The sequence below is a fragment of the Stigmatopora nigra genome, unplaced genomic scaffold, assembly GCF_051989575.1.
Source record: "Stigmatopora nigra isolate UIUO_SnigA unplaced genomic scaffold, RoL_Snig_1.1 HiC_scaffold_27, whole genome shotgun sequence".
Taxonomy (NCBI): Eukaryota; Metazoa; Chordata; class Actinopteri; order Syngnathiformes; family Syngnathidae; genus Stigmatopora; species Stigmatopora nigra.
Window position 1 is genome coordinate 1522539 of NW_027551606.1, and position 12500 is coordinate 1535038.

Consider the following 12500-nt stretch of genomic DNA (forward strand, 5'->3'; position numbering starts at 1 on the left):
ATCTATGTTAATGTAAGATTTTAACGCCCAACACCACATAGCTGGATTTTTTTGATGCCTCAGCTTTTTAAAAAGCCTAATGACAACACTCTATCCCCTTTTGAGAATGATTGGGTACAACTCAGGATGGGGTAGTGTCATTAAGAGGTGCCTGCAGGCGTTTCTTTTGAAACTCAGCATGTGATAGTGCTTGAGGATTAGATTGCTATGTCTCAAGGTCATTTTGTTTTGACTAGTTACCATGAGAGGCTAAATATCTTCTTCCAATTCATCCAGGTTGTCCTTTTAGGTCTTGGTAATGGGGAAAGTAGCTCCCTACCCAAGTTACAGACTTTGAAAATTGAGCTGGAGAAAATATGTCAATGGGGTCTATTGTTGAAGAGTGTCCCCCCAAACTTGGCATGTTTGCATTGGCTGTTATATTGTTAAACTTTTGGAATTTTTAGTTCTAAAGTCGTGAGAAAATTATTTTGTATTCATCAAGAATGTTGTTGAGATTAAAACTGAAATGAGTTTAAATTATGTGGCATATTTAGTTTGATTTGGATATTATGTTCATTGAACTAAAATATATTGAAATCAGTTTCTTCTATTGAATTGGGTAGCTGCATGTTGTCAAAAATAGTAGAATGTAATAATTTACTTTAGAGCAGGGGGAGGTAACCTATGGTTTGGTAGCCACATGTGGCTCTTTTGATGGGTAGATCTGGCTCTCCGCTAACCTGTGAACTAAAATATGGAAACCAGATACTACATCTAGAGCTGCTTTAATCTTATTTTTTTTTGCATTAGACTCTTCTGGAATGCATACTCTCATTTAATAGCAACTGCATAAGCATGTGAAAAGTATTTTTTGTGGTGAAATTACTGAAAACATAGGCCCCCATTTATGTATTTTGACTTTTAAATTTAGAGAATAGCTCTCAAGGAATAACATTAGAAAATATGAATTGTTTATGGGTCTCTTCATCAAAAAGGTTCCCGACCCCTGCTTTAGAGAGAGAAAAAAACAAAATTATTTTTAAATTAGTGATATTTCATTCAGATTGATTCAATTAACACACTTTAAATAAATAATGCCTTACAACAAGCACAAATAGAGGTATGGTGTACAAAACCTAATTCATGGTTAGCAATCATTTTCTAAATTGATACACATTTTAACACTGCCAACATGCATACATTTGTGGAAGAAATATTTCCTAAATGCATAAAAATTGGCAAGTTAGACCAGATGTATCTTAGTTCAATGTGAAACAATTGGAAAGCAAAAGACTGTTTTAAGAACTCTCAAGCTTAGAAGGAATCCGTTTTTGTGGTGCAGACATAACTTCTATCTGAGGGGTCTCTGAGCAAGCAGGCAAGGGAATCATATTTGGGTTCATCGCACCAAATGGTTGAAGGGTAGCTTGATCTGAAGGTTTTGTTTTTCCCCTTGGAACTTTGGAACAGGTGTGGAGGTGAGTCAGAAGGCCACGGTAAGATCGTAACTTTGTACGGCAGTTTTCACACCTATGGACATAACAATTTCCAAAGTGTCAATACTTTTGGCTTGTTTTTATTTTAACAGCCAGAAAATGGTGTATTGTCAACAAGAAGCATTTTGATCATTTGTAAAAATGAACACGCAGGTGCTACTCCCCACTACAGGATGGAGGCTGTAGCGTTCTACACTGTACTCTAACAAACTGGCTCAAGCCATAGTTTCAAAATGGTCAGTTCACGGACAACATGAATAAATGACTTAAGTTTGGTACAATTTTAATAATTATGAATCTGTGTGAGTGTTGATTTGGTCTATTTTTCCTGAATTGTAGCTCAGTCACACTGATCAGTGAATATTTGTTTTAACTCTCCTTTCTCTTTAATTTTTACTTTTAGGTAATACATATTAAAATTTCTGTTCAATAATTATTAGAATGATTTTTTTTAATTACAAAAAAAATTAAATATTTGAAATGTATTAGTTGAAAATAATTTCTTCTGCGGATGAAAAACAACAGAGAGAATACTGCACACTTTTACACTAACCAATATTTATGACCAATAAAACAACATAATATTTCACAATGAAGTGTCTTAACACCTTATGCATTCACCGGTATGCTACATCCCCTGATGACAATGAAAGGTGTATCAAGAAAGACTAATGTTGAAGGGGTGGTACTCACTGGAAAAATATGTTGGGTTTATGATGACTTCTCATATGTTCCATCAATTTCTGCATGTTGGGTAAAGAGCAGCTGCAGAAAACACTGGAGCAGTAAAAGACTTTTCCTGCAGAGGTTTATACAGGCAAAAAATGAAAATAGTGCAACAAATGGTTTAAAAAAAATGTGAATTTAAAAGATAAATTATTTCTCTCCCTCTGTCCCTCCCAGAGCTACCAAACTGTATCCGGAGCGAGCTGCTCAAGCAAATATATTGTGTTGATTTAACAGCGGTTTTGTCATCCCGCAATGGCTGGAGAAGAAATTTATTTTTTTTGCAGATTTACTGTCAAAGCCATTTTCAAGGCGGACTTTTCAAGAAAAAAAGCTGGACTGATGTCTGACTTAATGATTTAAGAGAGGTCGGACAACTCCAAAGCAAGCAGGCCTGTCACAACCGAGAACGAACATTTTCCAGCGACGCCTTCCGCTGTCGGAATCAATCCAACCCTCAAAAACTATTTTGTGGCTATAAAACCTCTACTGCAGCTACAGCTGCGACACAAAAATAATCAATAATAACCTCATACAATTGAAATATTATTTAGAAATATAACCATATTTTACTCACCAAAAATCCTTTCTAACTGTAAACAATATCCATCCTCCTTTCTTTCCTCCTTTTCTATCACCATGGAAGCTAATGCTTAAAGTCGAGCCTGGCATACATTTTTTATCTGATTTTGTGCTGAAAATGTTTGTTCCCGGTTGTAACAGGCTTGGTTGCTCCAAGTTATCCAACCTTTCTTAATAATGTCCAGCTTTTTTATCTTGAAAAGTCTGTCTTGAAAATGGCTTTGACAGTAAATCTGCAAACAAATCAATTTTTTCTCCTCCTTCAGCCATTGCGGGTTGACAAAACCGCTATTATATCAACACAACAGTATAGTCCACTCTATCACTGGCCAATCATAGTTGGTGAAAGCGATGACGTATCCCCACGGCTGCGAGAAGGCAATGATGTATCCCTTCTGCAAGAAGGCAATGACGTATCTCTACGCCTGTGAAAAGGCAATGGCGTATCCCTACGCCGGAGAGAAGGCCTCGGTGTCACCAAATCGAATTCTGATTTGTTAAAGCAACAGTCTTATCAACACCTGTTTAATGCAGTAGAGCTTATAGAACTGATTTTGGAGGCCTTTGGGCAGATTTCTGACCCTGGTAATAAATAATGGCTGAAATGTGATTGGTTAAATGCTTCAATATGAAAACACACATCTGGAAGCAGTGCAAACAGGAGGAAAATAAATGAAAGGAAGCTAACAGACAATTTGGAATTATTTAAAAGTAGTATTCATTGCCAAAATATAATTAACATCAGCCTGTCATTCAGATATTTTTTAAGGCTAGCACAGAAGGTCTTGAAGGGCCTGGCGGCACACCATTGTCATATACATAAGTATATACACATTCACCTACATATGTACACGCATGCACCCAAGCACAACCACCCATCCACCGACCGCACATACTAGTATGAGGTAGAAGCATTGGAATCAGACATGCCCGCAGTCTGAACACAGACGCAGAAGAGTCATGCCTCTTATAGCCTCTGGATATGTACAATTGCAATTAAGCCGTATAATGCTGATTTAGAACACTTACCAGAAAGAGAGTCAGTTGGGATTACATGGTCTTTCACATGACTTTCGAGCGCGCTCACATTCGTATAAGCTCGTTTACAGCCGTGAAATTGACACAAGATCTTATTTCCTGCACAGAAATAATCGTAAAATTGTCAGGTAAACCTAGACCAAACACGCCTGAGTGGAAGACTTGCTCGAACAAACCTTCATCGCCATTATCATCAAATGACTGTAACTCATTGCTTCGAGACGACATGGATGTAAGATTTTTTCGCCCCACGACCACAAAGAGGGAAAAACGCGCTTCCGCAAACTCTTCTTCGTCTGATAAAACTGCAGTAGTATTTGAGGCCGCTAGATGTTGTATGCGAACTGCTACTCAGTGGGGCGTGGACATCGGCATCTATTAGTGAATGTTGTTTAATGTCGGCTTTTCTCCAATGAACGTAGTTTGCTATTTAAACAACAAATGAACAAACCCATGGTGATAAACACATGGCCTTCATGTTGGAGTAGCACCTCTGGTCAGTTTGTTGTGCTGTCCATTGAGAATCTGCCAGTATTGAATAGACAAAATTCCACAGAAAAGCTTAGACAAGTCAGTGTGAGGCTAACTCATATTCTGCCATTGACAGCAATAGGCGTCCAATCCAATTTCATTGGGCGATTGGCAGTTAAAGAGCCCATTCATTCACTGCGCTTGTCAACAGTACATTTCAACCAGAGGTTCCACTTTAAATGGATTGGTCGTCTGGCAACTGCATTTGAACTGCACTTGAGTTTGAATTAGATTCATTGGATAAAGGGACTATACAAATTAATGAACATATATATGTAAATATGTAAGATTATAGCCATAGGTTAATTCCCTTTGTGAAATTTATTGCCCACCTCTACTTTAATATTAAACCTTTTTAAAGTGCATACTTAGACTGCAACATTTTGAAACGTCTGTTCGACGAACTGTTCGTCGACCAAACATCCGTTCAATGAAACGTCCGGTGACGAAGTGTCCGTTGTCCACGTGTCCATAGACGAAACGTCCGGGTACCATCAACACAACAATATATTGGCGTTTTCAGCTTGCTACAGATAGTTTGCTAGCTCAGGCTATACTGTCTCACTAGTGTAAGACTAATAATTTTAGCACCTTACTCCAATTCCTTAACTCAGTCTGATCCCGTCTAAAAATGGAGCGTGTTCAGCATCGGAGGAGACAAACCAGGGTTGAGCGAGTTAATCCAGATGATTTATTCCATACAGAGCTCCGGGTCTCCCTCCCAAAGAATAAGCCCGCTGAGTATCGCTGTCCCAAGCGGAGGAGGAGAAAGACATGGCCCAGCCCCTCATTTGCCCAGTTATAGTATTACAAAAATGCATATTTATTCGCTGGTTGACAATGAGATGCGGACTGGTTCACGACTGCCGAGAGGAGTGTCTTCTCCGGACTTTACACTCTTCATGCTCGATTCATACAGAACTCGGTCTCTGCTTGTCCTTTGAAGTCCAGACCATCTGTCCAGCTCCTTGTTTTTCTCTGTCCTTTCAAGTCCCCACCATCTGTTTCCTTATCAGTGTGAATCCAACCTCAGAAGAAGAATCTCAGACAGAGCCTTTTGTTAATATTGTAATTGAAGAAGCTCAGGCTAAGCCTTTTGTTGATATTGTAATTGAGTTAAGAACCAGAGTTTAATCCTACAATAGTAATATAAAAATGAAACAGCTTCAGTAAAACGAATGAGTAAAATGTCATAATCTTCATTAGCCAATCATGGCTAGCGAAAATGCTGACGATTCCGTATGCCTGCGAGAAGGTCTTGGTGTCGCCAACTTGAAAACTGATTGATTAAAGGGACAGTTTTATCAACGCTTATTTTATGCTACAGGGCCTGCAGAAAAGATTGTGAAGCTCTACATGTAGATTTCTGACCTTGGCAGCAAATAATGAAATGTGACTGGTTAAATGTAAATATAAACACACGCATCTGGAAGCAGCGCAACCAGTGGAAATGCAATACAGTGGTACCTCGACTCATGATCGTAATCCGTTCCGAGACTGATCGCATGACAAGCATAATGTGCCTCAAGCGGACGTTTCCCATTGAAATGAATTGAAAACAAATTTGTTCCAACCCTCTGAAAAAAACAGGATATTGGTTTGGAAAATAGGTTTTATTTCTTCTAATTCACCATATATAACAAAGTAATAAATAACTGGTTTAAAAGTAATAAAATGTGTTTAATAGATGAAAAATTAGACACGGAGGCGGGGGCTGTTCGGGGGACTTTTTCCACGGCAACAACACACTCGTAAACGAACAAACACATTTAAATTAACTTGGTTAACTATATACAGACACTCAACTTTTAATGTAACTTCACACATAACTGAATTCTAATTTTGTTTCAATCTTTTTTTTCCCTTAGGCTTAGATTCTACGGGGTGACCCCACCCAGACGTTTTGCCTGAGTCTTCAAAACGAACGCACCAAGCGTAGTTAGGAACTTGCCTCCCCTCTGAAATGTTTCGAAAATGACGCACACAAATATCATGCGTAATCCAAGCTTTAGAATTAGCGCGCCACATCACTTGTAGGTCTCTTGAAGGCACGCATGTTCTCTGCATTGTACACGAGTAGCGGCTTCATTTTATAGTTACCGCTCGCATTAGCACACAAAGCTTGCGTTAAGCGGTCCTTCATGGGTTTTTATCCCGGCAATGTCTACTCCTCTGCCCCGATGAATGTCCGGCTGGGCATCTTTTTCCAAAAAGGACCAGCTTCATCGCAGTTGAAAACTTGCTGGGGGATGTAACTTTCCTCGGCGATAATCAAGGCAAATGTCTTGATGCGTCCTTCTGCTTAAGGATGGTGGAAATGGTTGAAATATTCCTCTTGTATTGCGTAGCAAGCCCAGTAACACGTACCACACTCATATTTTTCAATTATTTCACATTTTGTGTCCATTGTCAACGCCTTTACTTTGCAGAACTCTGCCGATCCATAGTGATATCGTTTACCTGTAAATGTACCCAATGCGGGGAAATGCAAAGTCCGCCCAGTGGTCGTAGAAATATTTTATACACAAAGGAGACGCAAAAAATGGCCATCTGGCTTGGTCGCATCCCAAAATTTTGATCGTATCTCCAGCGAATTATTCGATCTAAATTTTCGTCATAAGACAAGAATGTCCTATGGCGAAGCGGTCGTATCACAAGGTTCGACTGTATAAGGATTATTTAATGGGAATTCATGGACAAAACATAATTAACATTAGTCTGTGATTCAGAATTCTTTATGCCAGCAGAGGCCATGTAGACCCTGACAGTCCACCACTGATATAGAGGCATGTGTGATGTAACTGGCTAGTGTGATTAACTTTGTGGCCATAACAACCTTCTTCAATGAAGTTTGACAACACTTGACTTAAAAGGCATAATTGTTTTCTAAATTAAATCATAGCCATTAATTTATAACCGACGTCTCGCGTTTGTTGTGGAAAAAAAAACATTTCATCCTCTGACCTACTGATGGTGGGGCTACGGCGCTTGGCGACGGTAGTCTACCTGATCTTTTCCTCAGTATGAGCATGGGTGCCGAAAGAGTACTAATCACATCGCTGTCAGCGTCGGATGGCTGCGTGTGCTCGGACAAGGACTTCGGCAGCGGAGCTCTGACACTTCGCAGCAAGGAGATGGGGGGTCGGGGGTTGCTGACCAAACCTTTTCCTAAGTATAAGCACGTGTCAACAGGTAAGGCGGCCGGACGTCCAAGATGAGGTTCGACGGCGACATACATGGAGTATCCATGTACAGGATGTTGCTGCCGGCGTCGGGTGATTGTAGCGGCCTCTCATGACCGACGTTGTCGCTGTCGTCCACACTATACATGGCAGTCACATACCTGACGTCGCCCTCAGTTTTAGGTGGCTGATAGAGACCAGCGTATCGTCGTTACTATTGTTCGCAGGATATCTGGTGGTAACTGGGACGTCGTTTTCAGCAATCGGTTGGCTGTATCGGTCTATGCAGACTGATAGAGTGTGATGTTGTCACTGTTGTCCGCGGGATGTGTGTTGGCAACAGGAGGCCAGTCGATTATTCGCTTCCCAATTAGCACATCTTCTCTAAGCAGGCCGTTGAGACAGACAGAGATGGACAGAGACGGACAGAGACGGACAGAGACGGACAGAGACGGACAGAGACGGACAGAGACAGACAGAGACGGACAGAGACAGACAGACAGAGACAGACAGAGAGACAGAGAGAGACAGAGAGAGACAGAGAGAGACAGAGAGAGACAGAGAGAGACAGAGACAGAGAGAGACAGAGACAGCGAGAGACAGACAGAGACAGACAGACAGACAGACAGACAGAGACGGACAGACAGAGACAGACACGGTCCGTCTCTCTCGGTCCGTCTGTTTGTCTCTGTCCGCCTCTCTCTGTCCGTCTCTTTCCGTTTCTGTCCGTCTCTATCCCAATCTATCTCTCTCCGTCTCACTCTGTCCGTCTGTTTGTCTCTGTCTGTCTCCGTCTCCCTCTGTCTCACTGTTTCACTCTGTCCGACCGTCTCTGTCTCTCTCTGTCTGTCTGTGTCTGCTTGTTTGTCTGTGTCCGCCTGTCTGTCTCTGTCAAGTCTTACAGCATCAGTTTTGAAAAAATCTAAAATAATCTAATTCTGTATGTACAGTACTAATGAGCTACAAAGTCAGGTAGAACATGCTGTTCGATACTAAGACAATGTATACTTTTAACCTCGAAGACAATCTGTAATTCTTCATTTATTGCAATGTAGTTGTAACTACAGAATGGTCAGAAAAGTGACTAAACAACATGGCTGTTTCACAGTTGTTGGGTTAGCGTCCGATCCCAGCAATTATGTAATGGGGTATGAATCTTGCATGTTCTCTCTGCTTTCTCCAGGTAGCCAATCTTTCTCCCACATTGTACACATTTTTATGTTGACTCCATTAAATATGCCTATAGAAACTTACTTAAAGATTAATTTGCAGCCAACCTATCACTTACTTGATGGCAACTGCAAAATATGTTTTTATAACTAATAAAGATTAGTTTATTTCTAATGTTGACATCGTATAACATTACAACATAAACATTAGCCTTTTCATAATCACCTGTAAACCATGTTTCAATCAGTCACTTTCTAATGCCACCATTATGGCTTGTGCTCAACCTCATCTTCACATAACTTCTTGTTCTCCACTGGACAACATTCTTTTTCAGCAAAATATTTGCAGTAATCCAAATCAACTCTAGCACCAGCATCAGGGTCTTGATAAACATCAATACAATCCATATAATTGCAACCAATGTTTTCAGTTTCTGAGTTGCAATCTGATTCACTGTCAAGAAACTCATCCCACCATCTCATTTTGTTGTTGTCAACCTCTTTACCTTCATCACTGCAAGTCCCTCCGGTTAGATCTTTTAACTCAACTTCCCCATTGTCCTCCTCGTGGACAACACTGTTGTTAGTGGTGGTGACAGGCTGGATTGTCAGTTGATGCAAAAGCTGCCTCCTGCCACTAAATGTATCCACTAATCCAACATCCACCAGAAATTCAATGGGCTCCAAGACAGCATTCAGAACTGGATTGACTGGTGGAGCATCTCCGTTTATAATTAACCTTGGGTAAAGGTTTAACTGTGGGCCTGCAATGCAACATTGTTTTTAGTCTAATACCCGTCAACTTTGGCCAATTGCTCCCCTTTTAATGATTGCAATTCCCCTATTAAGTGATAAATCGTACAAATACAACACAGCACCTATTTAATTCAGTCACATAGGGTGTACTTAAACGTCCAAAATATTCCCTTTTGTAAACAAGGTGCCTCTTGTGTATGCACTAAATTCAATATTCTGCAGATGTCAATGTAAGATGGTAAGACGCTGACAGCTTGACTGTCTGGATACATTGCTTGCTGTCGCACTATATTTATATATAGTGAAAGGTGGCTGTGTAAAAGGGAATTGTGCATGCTTATATCATGCTTAAAGCATGGCAAGATTAGCAGTTGATGATGACATTTTCGGCTGCCACTAGTGACCGATACGAACTTAAATATAGCCAAAATGAGTAAAATTAGATTTCTTTTACAAAAAACAATACCCCATACAAAATTTGTTATACTGCGTTCAGTTTGAAATGATCAAAAAAACTATGAAATACGGGAAAAATGTATGATACGTATAAAAATAAGATTAGTTTATTGCAGTATGTACAGTACTTACCCTCAGGTAGACTGTTTCTTCTGTCGCCTCTTCCATCCATTTTTATAACAAGAAAAATGTAAAATATTTCAAATGTATGTATATGTATGTATCGAGGGATCAACAGGCTACTTTTTGGTTACATGAAGCAAAAAAAAAAAAACCAGTGTTCAACTATACATACTCAAGACCCTTTTGTGTATGGAATTATAATCCCAATTTCTATTTTAATAAGAAAGGCTCTGCCTTTTTATGATGTACTTTTGTTGGATACTAATATAAAAAAAGAATATTTTCCATGATATATTACCTTAAATAATGTATTATGTTTTCAAGGTCCTCCAAAATGTCATTATTCGTTTGATGATGTGACGTTTTATGAAGCACATATTCTTTGATCCGTCTATGTTGATGCAATGTCATCATTTTATGACATCTTCCTTCATAGCTGAAACCCGGCCTGCAGTGGGCTAAATTGTATCTCGGGGGCAGCCGATGGGGCTTGTTGTCAGTAAGAAGGTCGTTGACAAGTTGGTCCAGGGGCACCAAAACAAACTCAACGGAGCAAGAGATAATGCAACGCCGGCAATACACGAGGAATTAAAACGAGAAGGTAGCCACCTTCCATTCTCTTCGCTGTTATATTGGCATCGACAATTCATTTCAAATCGTCAGGTAACTGGTGTGATGCTGCCTGCCCGAATGATAAGGAACGAAGAGGAAGCAGACACCATTTCAACAGCATAAAAAAACGGGGGAGAAACAAACTTTACTACTTTCTGGAAAAAACATCCCGAAAGTATTAAAAGTTGTATGATCGCCCGCTTTGGTAACGTTTGTTTTGTGCATTTTAGAAACATTAGAAGTCGTCAAAGGCAATTGTCTTTAGATCGATTTTGCTCAAAACGTCTGAACAAGCACTGCCGAAGGAGAACTAAAGAAATCATAAATCGTTAATAAAAAAAATTAAACATTCAATGTAATCTTGTTTTGAATTGTTAATTTTATGTATTTTATGTAATTTTATGTTTATATTAGGTGTGTTCATGTTTGTTTGCTCTGTACCTCTGTTGTCTGACATTAGCTTCGTGACAGATGAATAGATTTTGCATGTTTATTAATTTTAATGGATTATTAAATAATTCATGATCATTTTCTGTCACTTTTGTGTGTCTTCACACTTTTCCTACAAAAGTGGGGCACTCTTTATTTGTTTCAAGATCTACTTTACAAATAGCCAACCTCATCCAATCTACCACGTTCAAGTGGCCAACCTCCCACGGGGTATCGGCACAGAGGTTGGAGGGAAGGCAGCTCAGACGTGTCTGGTTATTAGCATGGGGCACACTTAAATGTCTAAAACGTTCCCCAAAGTGGACGGAGAGTGGACCGATAAGTGGGTGCACCTTTGGTATGCATAAAATCAAGATTCTGTAGATTTCAATGTATGTCGTTGATGGGTTGACACACTATATTTATATAGTGAAAAGGCCAGCGTGACTGGCGCATGTCCGCATACAGCATAACAATATCAGCAATCGACGATAATTTTTTCATCTGCTACCAGTGCTAGATGAAGTGGATGAGAGCCAAAATGGGTAAGATGAGATCGGTTTTACAACAAAAAAACAACATAGTATCAAACCTATAAAACGCACCATGTGATAGGGAGCAGTCTCATTTGCGGGTATATTTTGCTTTTTGTCAATACATTGGACGCCTCGTCCGATAAGGTGCTGGCATGACACTAGACTAGCGTATGTTATGCTAGCCACTAGGCTTGGAACTAGCATGTTTTTTTAAAGGCAGCATGAGCAAAACTAAGTTTGGTAAAGCTTTATTGAGGGTAAAGGTACACTGATCTAAAGAGTTCGGCATTTAACATGCTAGGCTCAACTGTCAGTCAGAATTGTGTATTCCGGGAACTTGATTTCATCTTTGGGGAAAGCTCGAACAGTGCTGACCAACACTTGAGCCCAGTCATCCACAATTGATTGTAACTCACGACATGCCTCACTCCCAAACCTTTCATTCTCTTCGCTGGTACATTGGCATCGACAATTGATTTCAAATTGTCACGTAACTGGTGTGATGCTGCCTGCCCGAACGATAATGTTGGCCATCCGTTAGCAATCTATTAGCAATTAGTTAGCAAAGCTGTAAAATTGTGTCCGATCCATGGCTTAAGTCCATTTTTGAAGCGTTCACACCCACATTATATTATCATCCCCGGCAGGCTTTCCTATGTATAGCTCTGATATGCTCCAAGTATTGAGTGTTTTTGAGGGATAAAAGCATTGCAAGCACGCGTAAATTAAATGCCTTGCCAGTGCCCTAGGATGTTTTGAATGGATTTACTGTAATGCCTGGAATGCGCGGGAAGGCTATTTTTTAGGGTCAACGTCCGCTCGGTTGATCACAATAAGTAGCGTGCTGGCAAGAAATAAAAACCCAGTCACTCAAACAGTCAG

The 12500-nt window shown here is 40.0% G+C and overlaps 2 long non-coding RNA genes across 2 annotated transcripts in view; both read right to left on the bottom strand.

Annotated features, from left to right (window-relative positions):
* Positions 1 to 1481: 1481 nt before the first annotated feature.
* LOC144192850 (uncharacterized) overlaps positions 1482 to 12500 on the bottom strand; it is a 13022-nt gene continuing 2003 nt past the window's right edge. The window contains exons 1-4 of the long non-coding RNA XR_013325466.1: positions 10051 to 12500; positions 9213 to 9470; positions 2172 to 2277; positions 1482 to 1512 (exon numbers count right to left, since the gene is read on the bottom strand). The exon at positions 10051 to 12500 is cut by the window's right edge and continues 2003 nt beyond it. This is a non-coding gene — a long non-coding RNA (uncharacterized LOC144192850). The remainder of the gene's footprint in view (positions 1513 to 2171; positions 2278 to 9212; positions 9471 to 10050) is intronic.
* Positions 4000 to 8039, bottom strand: LOC144192852 (uncharacterized). Its single transcript, XR_013325467.1, has 2 exons — positions 7592 to 8039; positions 4000 to 7523 (listed from the first exon to the last, which is right to left on the bottom strand). It is a non-coding gene; the product is annotated as an uncharacterized LOC144192852 (long non-coding RNA).